Below are 14013 nucleotides of genomic sequence, written 5' to 3' on the forward strand. Positions count from 1 at the left end.
TTTTCATATCTGACTTTTTAATTAAAAAAACAGAATGAACTTCATAGAGAAATTACAAATCTGATTTTTTTAATTAAAAAACAGAATGAATTTCAAAAAGAATTTTCAGATCAGAATTTTTTGTTAGAAAGCTGAATGGGTTTTCAAAAGAATTTTCAAATCTGATTTTTTTTAATTAAAAAAAGAATGAACTTCAAAGAGAAATTACAAATCTGATTTTTTTTTAATTAAAAAAGAGAATGAATTTTAAAAAGAATTTTCAGATCTGAATTTTTTGTTAGAAAGTAGAATAGGTTTTGAAAAGAATTTTCAGAACTGAATTTTTTGTTAGAAAATAGAATAGGTTTTGAAAAGAATTTTCAGATCTGAATTTTTTATTAAAAAACAGAATAGGTTTGAAATGAATTTTCAGATCTGAATTTTTATTGAAAAACAGAATGGATTTTAAAAAGAATTTTCAAATCTGATTTTTTTGTTAACTAAGAACAACAGATCTAAGATTATATTATATTTATCCTACATCTATATGAACAGACACATGAGCAAACATGAACAAACAACCATTACATGTTTTCTATGAAATAAAAATTCATAAACAAGAAAATCATATTTGAAGTTAATGTTCATAGAGAAAATATATACAGATGCACATGTTAATGAAAGAATGAACATGTTAATGAGAGAGTAGAAGTGATACTTGCATCAATGCATGAATAAATTTTGCAGGGGGAGTTACTTTAGAGTTAGAGAGAGAGTGAGTCTCTCTAAGTCCTAAAGTATTTTCACTTAACAGAAAAGAAAATCTTAAAGTTAAGACTTCTAGAGTTTCTTTTACGTTAAGGGGCAAAGGGGTTAGCGATTAGGTCTGCTGAATGTTAGGAGGCCTCCTTTATTTATAGAGGTGTTAGTTGCTCAGAAAATAAGCTAGGTTTGCTTAAAAAGTAAGTCCAGTCATCTTAAAAAATAAGCAAAAAACATATGGGGAAAATTCTATAAAAAAAATAATAATAATAAAAAAAAAGGAGATTTGGATAGGAGTAAGCTGATTTTTCATATCAAAACACATTTTAGTATTTTGGTCATATCTCTTTACTCAAATTTTCATGATAAACCTCATCCCAAAGTGACAATTAGGATTTTTAAAATAATTATTCCAAAAGCCTAATTATCTACAATCTTTAAATATTATCAGCTTATTTATTTTAATCTCATGCAACAAATCTCACTTCAAGAAAAATACTTAACCAATTACAACAAATCATTTAATTAATTTTAATTATTAACCAATCAAAATTAATTTCAATTAATCACTTGTGATCAGTTTCACTTAAATGAAATGCATGCAGACCGTGAAAACTTGGTCTCGTGATATCTTTCAATTCGACAGTCCGATTAGAGAGACTAGTAAAAGATGAGATTCTCCCAAACCTAGACTTTACAAATCTTGATATGTGTGTGTGTGGATTGTATTAAGGGCAAACAAACCAAACACACTAAGAAAGGTGCCACAAGAAGTACAGAGCTTCTTGATATTATCCATACAGACATTTGTGGGCCTCTTGATGCTCCATCTTTCGGTAAAGAAAAATATTTTATCATCTTTATAGATGATTTTTCACGTTATACTTATATTTATCTATTGCATGAAAAATCTCAAGCAATGGAAGCCCTTGCGGTGTACATTACTAAGGTAGAAAGGTAATTAGAAAGAAAAGTGAAAATCATTAGATCAGATAGAGGTGGTGAATATTATGGAAAGAATGATGAATTAGGGCAATGCCCAGGCCTGTTTGCTAAACTCCTTGAAAAGCATGGCATTTGTGCACAATACACTATGCCAAGAACACCACAACAAAATGGTGTAGTTGAATGATGCAATCATACTCTAATGGATATGGTTAGGAGTATGTTAAGTAATTCCACATTACCCTTATCATTGTGGATGTATGCTCTTAAGACCGTTGTATACTTATTAAATTGGGTTCCTAGTAAGGCAGATCCAAAAAACCCTTTTGAACTATGGGTAGGAAGAAAACTGAGTTTAAGACACCTGTATGTTTGGGGTTGTCCAACGGAGGCTAGAATTTATAATCCACTTGAAAAGAAATTAGACTCAAGAACAATCAGTGGTTACTTTATAGGTTACCCAGAAAAGTCTAAAGGGTATACGTTCCACTGTCCTAACTATAGTACGAGAATTGTGGAAACCAGTAATGCTAGATTCATTGAAAATGGTGAAATCAGTGGTTGTGATAATCTACGAAATGTGGATATTCAAGAAGTTAGGGTACAAGTTCCACTACTTATAACTTCAAATGAAATTGTTGTTCCAACAATTGTTGAACAGCCAAACAATGTTGAATAACAAATTAATGAACCACTATTCCATAATGAGATGATCAACAATGAATAGATGGTAGAAGAACCACAAGAAATAGCATTAAAAAGATCTCAAAGAGAAAGAAAGTTTGCTATTTCTGATGATTATATGTTTTATCTTCATGAATCTGATTTTGATATAAGAACAAGTAAGGATTTGGTTTTGTTTTCACAAACCATAAAAAGTGTTGATTCTATTAAATGAATGGATGCCATGAAAGATGAAATGAAATCAATGGACCAAAATAAAGTCTGGGATCTTGTTGAATTGCCTGAAGGATACAAGAAAGTTGGTAGTAAGTGGGTCTTTAAGACTAAGCGTGACTCTAATGGCAATATTGAATGATTTAAAGATAGACTTGTGGCCAAAGGTTTCACTCAGAAAGAAGGCATTAATTACCAGGAGACCTTCTCCCCTGTATCCAAGAAGGGCTCACATAGAATCATTTTGGCATTGATAGCTCATTATGATTTGGAGTTGTACCAAATGAATGTGAAAAATGCTTTCCTGAATGCTTGTTTAGAAGAGGATGTCTATATGGATCAACTTGAAGGTTTCTCCACTAATGTTAAGGAACACTTAGCTTGCAAACTTAAGAAGTCAATATACGAACTTAAATAAGCTTCCTGACAATGGTATCTTAAGTTTAATGATACCATTACATCTTTTGGATTTAAAGAAAACATTGTTGATCGGTGTATTTATCTAAAGATTAGTGGGAGTAAGTTTATATATTTAATTTTGTGTGTTGATGATATTTTGCTTGCTAGTAGTGATCCTGGCTTATTGCATGAAGCCAAGAAGTTTCTTTCTAAGAACTTTGAAATGAAAGATATGGGTGAGGCAACCTATGTGATAGGAATAGAAATATTCCAAGATAGATCATGTGGACTGTTAGGGTTGTCTCAGAAAGCATATATTGAAAGAGTTCTAGAGAGATTCAATATGGAGAAATGTTTTGCTGGGGTTGCTCCAATTCAAAAAGGGGACAAATTCAGTCTCATGCAATACCCACAAAATGAATGGGAACGGAAAAAAAAATGGGAGGAATTCTTTATGCTTCTGCAGTAGGAAGTTTAATGTATGCCCAAACATGTACAAGGCCCGACATTAGCTTTGCAGTTGGTATGCTAAGAAGATACCAAAGCAATCCAGGATTGGATCATTGGAAAGTTGCAAAGAATGTGATGAGGTATTTGCAAGGAACAAAGGATTACATGCTCACCTTTAAGAGATCTGATAATCTTGAGGTCATTGGTTACTCAGATTCAGATTTTGCTAGATGTAGATAATAGCTTAATTTTGCATATTTATATCATTATTAGAAAGCATTATCATACTCATTTTGAGTTAATTCATGCATTTTATATTTGGTTTTAAAATAATGCTGAATAATCAACTTTGTGCTTAATTGAATATTAATGCGTGAAATTATCTTTTGTAGGAGAATGAAATTAAATGAGCAAATTTGTGCAAAGAAGAAGGCTAATGGACTTTACTTTTACAAGAGCCATAATGAAGTTAAAGTAGAACAACCCAATGAAATTTGAGTTCAATTGGAGCAAGGAATCAAAGGAAATTTGCACCAAATCCAAGTCCAATTCGGACTAGGATTCTAGCTTGCGCACCAGATAGTATTTTGGGCATAAATTTTGGCTCAGATGTCCACTCAAGATGATTCAAGTTGGGCTGAAAATATAAATTAAAGGGCTACAACTTTGTAGTTTACCCAAAGTCCGAATTCTGACGTTAAATGGGCCAAAAAGTCAGTTAAGTAAAGCTTGAAAACCTGGGATTTTCTCCAAATGAGAATTCAATATGTAATAGGATTCCTTGACCTATTTAAAGGCTATTTAGGGAAAAATTCAAGGGAGAGCTGCCGTAGAAAGTAATTTTGGTTTTCTTAAAATTTCTTTACAGTTTTATTTGTATTATGGCTTGCTAGAAGCCTTGTTAAGGCAATGGATGAAACCCAACTGTTTATTGGTATGTTCTTAACAATTATTTTATGGTTTTAATGCTTATGTTATTATGTTTTTGATTGATTTACTCATCTAGAAAAGTGTTTAGTTCTATATATTTCTTTGATTTATTGTAAACTTCAGGCACATTAAATGCTTAGTATTCCCTGCGAACCAATTCACTAGTTTTGTTTTGCCTAAAATCAATCAATTTCATGAAACTACCTTAGACAATTAATTCTTGAGTTCTTATTGTTAAATCATCCGACTAAGATCATCCTTCATATTAATTTTAGTTGAGTTATAAAATAAATATTGTTAATACTACAAATAGATAAGACCCATTGGGTGCATGTGTAACTTACTAAAAAAAATTAGAAATGAGAATCCTGATATTTTAGTTATGCTTGATCGTTGCAACTTTACAATGAAGGAGAATTTATTTCACTAGAGAGCATGTCATTTAAAGAATAAGGGGAATGTTCAGTTGAATTTGGAATGATTTAAATCTCATTTTTATAGCATTGTGACGAGAGGAGGCCCAGCTACCTCGAATTAGCCAGAAATCCTGTTTTAGTTTTCATTTCCTAGGATCTGTATGGGGGGATTTCGAAGTTTCTTTTGAATCTAAGTTGTTTCAGTTGGTGGTTGAGGAAGGAGGGAATTTTTTCTCCCTTAAGATTTTTGAACGGGGAAAATACTACATGCAATCAGTGTTTATGGGCAAGAGTGCAGCTCTTTGGATAATGCAGAATCTGGAACACACCATGATTGGGGTTAGTCCTAAGCAATTTTTCACATTCAGGGAAGGTGATACTGCTTACACTTTGCAACGGGGGTCCAACTCGTTTGGGCAGTACTTATCAATGACAGAGCTTAAGGTAGGTGGGCTATGACGAACTATCATTATTCTTGCCAGAAAATTACAACAAGGATGGAGAACTTTTGGGATTGAATTAAGAAGGATATTGGAAGTAACCTGATTTTGCATTAAGGAGATATGCAAGAACCTGGCAGACTTATTGCAAGAGCAAGTAGCTTTTTAGCTGAGTATAAAGGTGCACAAACACAACTAGCAATGTCGGCGTCTAATGTTCATGCATAGGTCTGGCAGCCACCCAAGGGAACTATGTATAAACTCAACTTTGACACAGCGGTGTTTGACGACATGATAGCTTTGGGTATAGAAGTGATAATTCGAAATGACAGGGGGCAAGTCATGGTAGCTTTGTCGTCGAAGAGTTATACAGTAGTGGACAGCGAGGAGGCAGAGGTATTGGCATGTAGAAAAGCTCTGGAATTTGAAGTGGATGCTGGTTTTTCAGAACTGATTGTGGAAGGTGACAATGTAAATGTAATGAACTCCATCAAATCAGATCGGGTAGATTTGTCTCGCCTAGGAAATCTTTATGATGATATTCGATGTATGGCCAATTGCTTGCGAAGTGTGGATTTTCATAACATCAGACGTTGTGCAAATGGTGTAGCACACTATTTAGCTCGTTATGCTAAGCATCTTAGTGAGGATATTGTTTGAATAGAAGATTCACCGCCTTTGGCTTTAGAGGCATTGTATTTGGATTCTATCTCTATTTCTAATTGAATGAAATTGGCTTTGCTTTCAAAAAAGAAAAAGAAAAACTAGACTGTAGCCCAATAAATCTTCACAATAATTCGACCTTATGCAACATAGAGCCTTAACCAAACCATGCAAAACAACCATTTACCCATTGTATAATTACGATAAAAAAGCTTGTTTCTAAGGGTATGCTTGTCTACTGCAATGATTATTACTTTTTTATTTTTTTGTTGAAAGTAATGATTATTACTTGAGATTATATGTAAATATTACAAGTAATAAAGGAAATTATTGATAAAATAATTCCATTTCTACACATCTATTTGGTAATATTGTAACAACACAATAATTAAACTATATTTGAATATGTGTATCGAAGTTTGATACAACATGATAAGATGATAGAATAGAATCATATTTCAATAAAATCTCTAAAATAAACTTTATATTTATACTATTTGTGAGTCTTGATTAGCATTCAATTATATAAAATGAAACAATTTACAATTAATATCATTATCATTTGTACAAAGTTACTATCCAATAAATTTTAAAAGAGAAAAAAAAATGTTAACAAAATCTCCTGTAAATATTGAATCCTAATAACTAACAAATTCACTTTGAATAAAATGATAAAATATGAAACAAGCTTTTTTAAAAAAGACATGTTTCATAAAGAGTTAATAATTGGTTGAAATTTAAATGAATACATAAAAATTGAATATCCTTATACTTCTCAACATTTTAAAAAATAAAACGCAATCAATAATTTCGATTGTTACCTTTTATTGAAAAAAATATCTTACACTCCTATTGACACACTTATTACAATATTTAAGGAATAGTTATTGTGGATTTTTTTTTTCAATAATAAAAATGCAATCAAACAACAAAACTATGGTTTCAAAAGGAATAACCATTTTAGTCTATCTATTCATGAATACCAAACATGATCAAAGTATTGAAAAAAATATATAAATTATAAGTTCACTTCTAGTCTTCTATACTATGTTGTTATCACTTCTGTTAATAAATCTACCAATGCAATAATAACATTTTTTTACAATTGTTAACGTGGTTGGTTGTGACCGGTGTATATATTAATTAGAAGTCTTGTCAATAGAGGACCTTTATAAAGTGATTTGTTTTTCAATTATAATCAATCATTTAACATGTTCCGAAAAAAATAGTGGAGATTAGTGCTTTTCTCTTTCAATGTATTATTGCAATTATCGAATTATAAAATAAAAAAATAAAAATTATTTGCAGCTTTTATTTGCTTCCCCCCAAAAAAGTAGATAAATGATAATAAAGTGGTGGGTGGAAAAGATTTTTGGTAAAGAAATATAACACCTATTTGATAGATAATAGATATAGTAGAACTTAAACATATGACATTTATTTCATGAGGATTGCTCTCATCATTAGATTAAGATACCATTTTGTTTTCACTGTGGCAGGGTTTAAATACCCGATCTCTTATTCGACAAATAGAAAACTTTACATGCTAAGCTAATTAGAACCCTTATATAATATCTTTTTAGAAGACTCAAAACGGGCAAAAGTTATAGAAATGTACATTTTTGAGTTACTTCCTTTCACAATACAATTTTATCTCATGACCTTTGTAATCCATATTGATTTTAGTTTATGATTAAACCATGAGGATGGTACAGATCCAACCCTTAAAAATCTAAAAAGCTTAAATACAAATTAAGTAATCAAGAAACAATTCTAACAAATACTTCATAATGGAATGTGTAGGTTCTCATCTTGTAACAACTCCAAGATAATATTGGACTCGTATGTAAAGAGGCCCACACAATATCATTTGTAGAGAGTGGGCTTGAAAGGTATGACCTTGGGCACAGGTGAGCAGTTTTGTCGTAGTATTTACAGGAAATAATGCATGGGCGGGTTTGGCTAGACTCCCTCCACCGTCCCCCCCTCTTTCTCCCCCTTGCAGGTTTTGCTTCCTTCCTCTTTTATATCAGTGTTCCCTTCCCCTTTTTGTGTCCACGTGTTCATATTACCTTTTTTTGGGGTACAGGCCTGTCTAGTCATTCCATACCTAGAGTGGTTGGGATCTTTTCTGAAAAAGCACAAGGGCATGGTCTTGGGTATGGGCTTGTCAGATGCAGAATCCCTAATTACTGTGTTAGCGACTTTTCTCTTGCCCTTTCCCTGTACCGAGTTTGCCTCTTTTCCCGTGCGTTTTGGGAGGAGCCGAGCGTAAGACTGTCCTCGGCCATGTCCTCGTTCCCTGTCTTGGGCTTTCATTAGGTGTCCTTGGAAGACTGCTCTCCTCGGCCTGGGCCTTGGGCCCACATGAGGGGTGAGCTTGGGCCGCAAATTATCAGGCCCCACAATAGCCCCTCAAAATCCTGCTGCCCAACTCTAGTTGGAGAGGAGGGTTTTGGTTATGTTGGGCTTACATCATGATTCGCTTGGGTTCTGTACTTCATTGATGTCTGTACCTTTCCATTTGCATAGAAGATGCACCGAATTATAAGAGGTGCCCCTTTAAATTTTAGCCACACGGCATTCTTTGATGCTACATTGCTCAAGACGCGCCTTCACGAGGATCTTTTAATTTTTTGGTTGCAGGTGGCGTTGGAGATCAGGCTAAGCCCTTCTTGTCCGTAGCGCTCCTTGGAACTCTGCGTAGATTAAATATCTCCTCCTTTCCCTTTAAATAAGTAGGACAGTAGGTTACTCCTCTTACATACAAACCCATCAATTTTTTCTTCACAACCGTAACCCTTCAGCCATAATCACAGTCTCCATACTTAGCGCTTCCCACCCTTGGTGCAATATGCTTGAGGCACGTGTAGGGGTGAAGAAACTACACCCTCCGCAGAGGCGCCAGGTCCCTCCGAGGCTCAAGGTGATGTGGTCTGGACAAGGTAGACACAGACTCAAGATGATCTTCCATTTTGGTAAGGTGGGGATGATATCTCTCCCTCTTTTAGCCAAAATCCGAAGCAGGTACTGGTCGCGTCAGATTCTTGACGCGTCAGAAGTAAGGTTTTTCGCCATCAGCACCGTCTGCTTTGTCGCAGGCGTGGTTCTACGGAGGCTCCTCCACTTCCGGCTCTCTGCACCTTTTCTTCAAGCGGTGCTAGCCTGGGGTCAGGTTCCCTGCACATTTTCTTCAACGGTGTAGGCCCCAAGTTGGGTTCTTTGGCTGCCTGAGTTATGGGCATGTAAAAGTGTCGAGGAATAGTTTCCTTAGACAACATCTTGGAACAGTAGCCAACCCCTCCTCTGCGCTTCTTCCTCGGCTTTCTCTTTATTCTCTTGTATCTTTTCTTTTCGCTTACGTAGTTAGCTTTAGTATAAGCTTATTCCAGCTCTTCATTGTACACTGTTCTGTTTCTTTGTCTTAATAAAAGATGAGTTTATTTCTTTCTAAATACTTTTCCTTTCGGCAGCCATTACTTTGTGAACGAGTGTGCTATGCATGTATTTTCCCTTAGTGATATTTAGAGCAAGAAATTTTGAAACAGAACCCTACCAATATGAACTTATCGGCATTATCAAGTGTTATCAAGTATAATAACGACAATTCCCAGTAAGTTAAACTCAGAAAACTAACCAAGATAACGGCTTAATGCCCCGTAAGGCAGGCGCGGCAATCATCTGAGAACGATAAATAATAAATATACCCTCTAAGGGGGGCTTCCGAGCAGTGAGGGGCTCTGGCCATGTTTTGACAACACCTGACCCTATAACAATTGCACCAATTCCCTTGGTATCGAGGATCCGAGGGTAGGCTGCGGATTTCAGTCAGTCTAGGAATTAACCCAACTATCAATGGGTAACTCTCATCTGGGGTAGACTCTTGGGGCCATACGACGTCTAGGCTATGTCTAAACCCTGCAATTCTCTTCTTAAAAACTTGTAGTTTTGCTTGTAAGTAGTTGGTTTCCCCAGAGGCTTAAGTCCGAGGACCATGCAAGGCCTTGGTTCTATCCAAAACTTGTACTTTTTCTTTTAAGTAGTTGGTTTCCCCAGAGGCTTGAGTCCAAGGACCATGCAAGGCCTTGGTTCTGTCCAAAACTTGTACTTTTTCTTGTAAGTAGTTGGTTTCCCCAGAGGCTTGAGTCCGAGGACCATGCAAGACCTTGGTTCTGTCCAAAACTTGTACTTTTTCTTTTAAGTAGTTGGTTTCCCCAGAGGCTTGAGTCCGAGGACCATGCAAGGCCTTGGTTCTGTCCAAAACTTGTACTTTTTCTTGTAAGTAGTTGGTTTCCCCAGAGGCTTGAGTCCGAGGACCATGCAAGGCCTTGGTTCTGTCCAAAACTTGTACTTTTTCTTTTAAGTAGTTGGTTTCCCCAGAGGCTTGAGTCCGAGGACCATGCAAGGCCTTGGTTCTGTCCAAAACTTGTACTTTTTCTTGTAAGTAGTTGGTTTCCCCAGAGGCTTGAGTCCGAGGACCATGCAAGGCCTTGGTTCTGTCCAAAACTTGTACTTTTTCTTTTAAGTAGTTGGTTTCCCCAAAGGCTTGAGTCCGAGGACCATGCAAGGCCTTGGTTCTGTCCAAAACTTGTAATCTGCACCAGGATACATACCAGGAACCAAGGTCTAGATCCATAGATCTACGCCCCCCCCTTTAGGTAGCCAACTATCCTCTTGAAAGATAGACCTGCATCCCATAGTAGTTCGTCTAGAACACGAGCTCCCTAGAGGCTTGAGTCCGAGGACCATGCAAGGCCTTGGTTCTGTCCAAAACTTGTACTTTTTCTTTTAAGTAGTTGGTTTCCCCAGAGGCTTGAGTCCGAGGACCATGCAAAGCCTTGGTTCTGTCCAAAACTTGTACTTTTTCTTTTAAGTAGTTGGTTTCCCCAGAGGCTTGAGTCCGAGGACCATGCAAGGCCTTGGTTCTGTCCAAAACTTGTACTTTTGCTTTTCTCATCTATGGGGCCTTGGCTTTAAGGGAATGAAATCCTCAGCCGAGCCCCTTGAACCATTTGCGTGGCTGACGCTATAAGTGTAGCCCCTAGTCAAGAATCATAGCCCCTATTGAGGCTTTACGCTAGAGCACTGTAAGTGGCTGGTAGAAACGACAAGGGTACTGTCTCAAACCATCATCTATGCCAAGACACAAACCTTCCCACAGACGGCGCCAATTGTAGGGTCTCATCTTGTAACAACTCCAAGATAATATTGGACTCGTATGTAAAGAGGCCCACACAATATCATTTGTAGAGAGTGGGCTTGAAAGGTATGACCTTAGGCACAGGTGAGCGGTTTTGTCGTAGTATTTACAGGAAATAATGCATGGGCGGGTTTGGCTAGACTCCCTCCACCGTCCCCCCCTCTTTCTCCCCCTTGCAGGTTTTGCTTCCTTCCTCTTTTATATCAGTGTTCCCTTCCCCTTTTTGTGTCCACGTGTTCATATTACCTTTTTTTGGGGTACAGGCATGTCTAGTCATTCCATACCTAGAGTGGTTGGGATCTTTTCTGAAAAAGCACAAGGGCATGGTCTTGGGTATGGGCTTGTCAGATGCAGAATCCCTAATTACTGTGTTGGCGACTTTTCTCTTGCCCTTTCCCTGTACCGAGTTTGCCTCTTTTCCCGTGCGTTTTGGGAGAAGCCGAGCGTAAGACTATCCTCGGCCATGTCCTCATTCCCTGTCTTGGGCTTTCATTAGGTGTCCTTGGAAGACTGCTCTCCTCGGCCTGGGCCTTGGGCCCACATGAGGGGTGAGCTTGGGCCGCAAATTATCAGGCCCCACAGAATGACATAACTTTTTCCTCAAAAAAGAAATGAAAAAGGAATGACATAACGAATAATACTATTTTATTATTGAAGAAGATAAGACTATTAGACAAAGTAAAATTAAGTAACCTTTTACCCGGAATTAGAGCTAGACCCGTAACAACAAAACCATCTCTCTCTCTCTCTCTCTCTCTCTCTCTCTCTCTCTCTCTCTCTCTCTCTCTCTCTATATATATATATATATATATATATATATGTATGCACGTTAGAAGCACCTCAAAGAGGGGCATGTGCTTTTAAGTGATTTTAAGAGCATTTAAGTCTAGATTTCACTATCAAAATTTGATGGAATAGGGTACTATAGTCAAAAGCTTAATGTCTCTTGATTATTATTTAAAATGAAAAAAATCATGATTTTTATTTTAAATATATTCTGTAAATTCTTATCATTCATTTTACGAAGGTCTATAGGCATTGCAGTTCAAAAAATTTGAAATCTTTTTATTATGCAATCAAAATTTCCATGCACACAATAAAGAGTCCTAGAAAGAGAAACAAAATGTTATGTCATAAGGTTTAAAGTCTGTGCTGTGTATCCAAGAATTAGGCCATTTTGGATATACACCACTGCAAGTTTCTTTAAAAAAAGCTTCTCCCCTCTCCCCGTGTGTGTGTTAAAAATACTTAGTATTCTAAAAAAAAAAAATATTATGTCATAACATTTTCTTTATTTTTTATTTTTATTTTTTTAAGAAATAACATTTTTTTTTTATTTAACACTCCCTATCACAAGAGAAATTATTCATTGTATAAGGAGAGGACCCTATCGGATTGTCTAATGGTCATACCACTAAATAATATAAGAGAAAATCTAAGGACATTTTATGTCATGACCCTGATGTGGTAGAGAAAAATTGGTGGAACTATATAAAATTGATGGGTAGCCAATCACAGTTTGCCACATCAAAGTTGTGAAAAATATTGTGATTTTAGAAGAACTCAAAATATAATGACATAGGTACAGATTAATTGAGTCACATCCTATCACAATCTTAATCACATCATTAAAAAAATAGTAAATAAAAAAAGACTAAAATAGACTGTTGGTCCTTAAAGTTTACCTATGAAGTGCTTTTGGTTCATATAGTTTCAAGTGAGCACTACTTGTCCCAAAAACTTAAAAAATGAGCCACATTGACCCCTAAAGTTTGAAAAAGAAGCGATATTGGTACCTCTGTATTAACACTCATTTTTTAATTTTTGAGGATTAATATTGCTTATTTTTTAAAATTTTGAAACTTTAGGGACCAATAACATTCCACTTGCAACTTTTGGGGACCAATAGTGCTCATTTTTTAAACTCAAGGACCAATAGTTCTCACTTAAACTTTATATTACTCATTTAAGCAAAAAATGGAATCCGTAATTTCAAAATTGCAAAGGTATAACTTCTATATGTATAGTGATGATCTTCTTTTTTAAATACACATCTAATCTAATCTTTTTTTCTTTTCTTTTTTTAATTCGATAGTTACAACGAAGATGGGGGATTTGAATCTTAGATGTCTCACTTGGAAACACCAAAAGGTGCCTACCAATTGAAGTACAAAGCTCATTCAGTCTAATATAATCTTTTATATGTGTGTGTGTGTGTGTGTGTGTGTGTAGGGGCTTGGGCCCGTAAGACCGAGAATGGCCCATGTGAACAAGGCCCAGCACAGTAGGAATAGGATTAGTCCATTGAGAAAATGGGCAAAAGTCAAAGGATACTATTCGGGGTAAATTGTATTGTGTTTGGGCCGAGTTTGGCCCAATACTAACTAGCAAGCTAAAAGGAAGTCGGGGAAGGGACAGTCAACTTAAGGTCAATAACCAAGCACTGTTAGTGCCTTTGGGGAATCTGCTACAGAGCACTATTTGACGTCTGGAACAAGTTCCAAGAGAATCCTCTGAAGTTGTGAGGATTCCTTGGGATTCTGATAGACGTGGAAATACGTGCAAAGTGGGAAAATGGTAATGATGATAACCCCACTAATGAGAGACTATAAAAGGGGAGAAGAGGGTCAACGAGGGGGTTGGTTGGAAAAAATAGGGAGAGAGATTGAGAAAAAGAAAAGAAACCATACTAGGGAAACAAAGGGAGACAAAGGGAAGCAGAGGGGATAAAGGGAGAAAGATTGAGTATGGACTGACCAGGTGAAGTTTGGAGCTAATTGGTAGGATTGTGATAAAGCCCACATATAAATTAATTGGGGCCCAAATACTTCTGGAGGAGGTTTGGGTACCACAATATATGTATATATATATATATATATATATATATAAACTAAGAGAATATCCAATTAGATTCCAAATCGATGTCTAATTT

This window comes from Quercus lobata, chromosome 10 (genome assembly GCF_001633185.2).
Source record: "Quercus lobata isolate SW786 chromosome 10, ValleyOak3.0 Primary Assembly, whole genome shotgun sequence".
Classification (NCBI taxonomy): domain Eukaryota; kingdom Viridiplantae; phylum Streptophyta; class Magnoliopsida; order Fagales; family Fagaceae; genus Quercus; species Quercus lobata.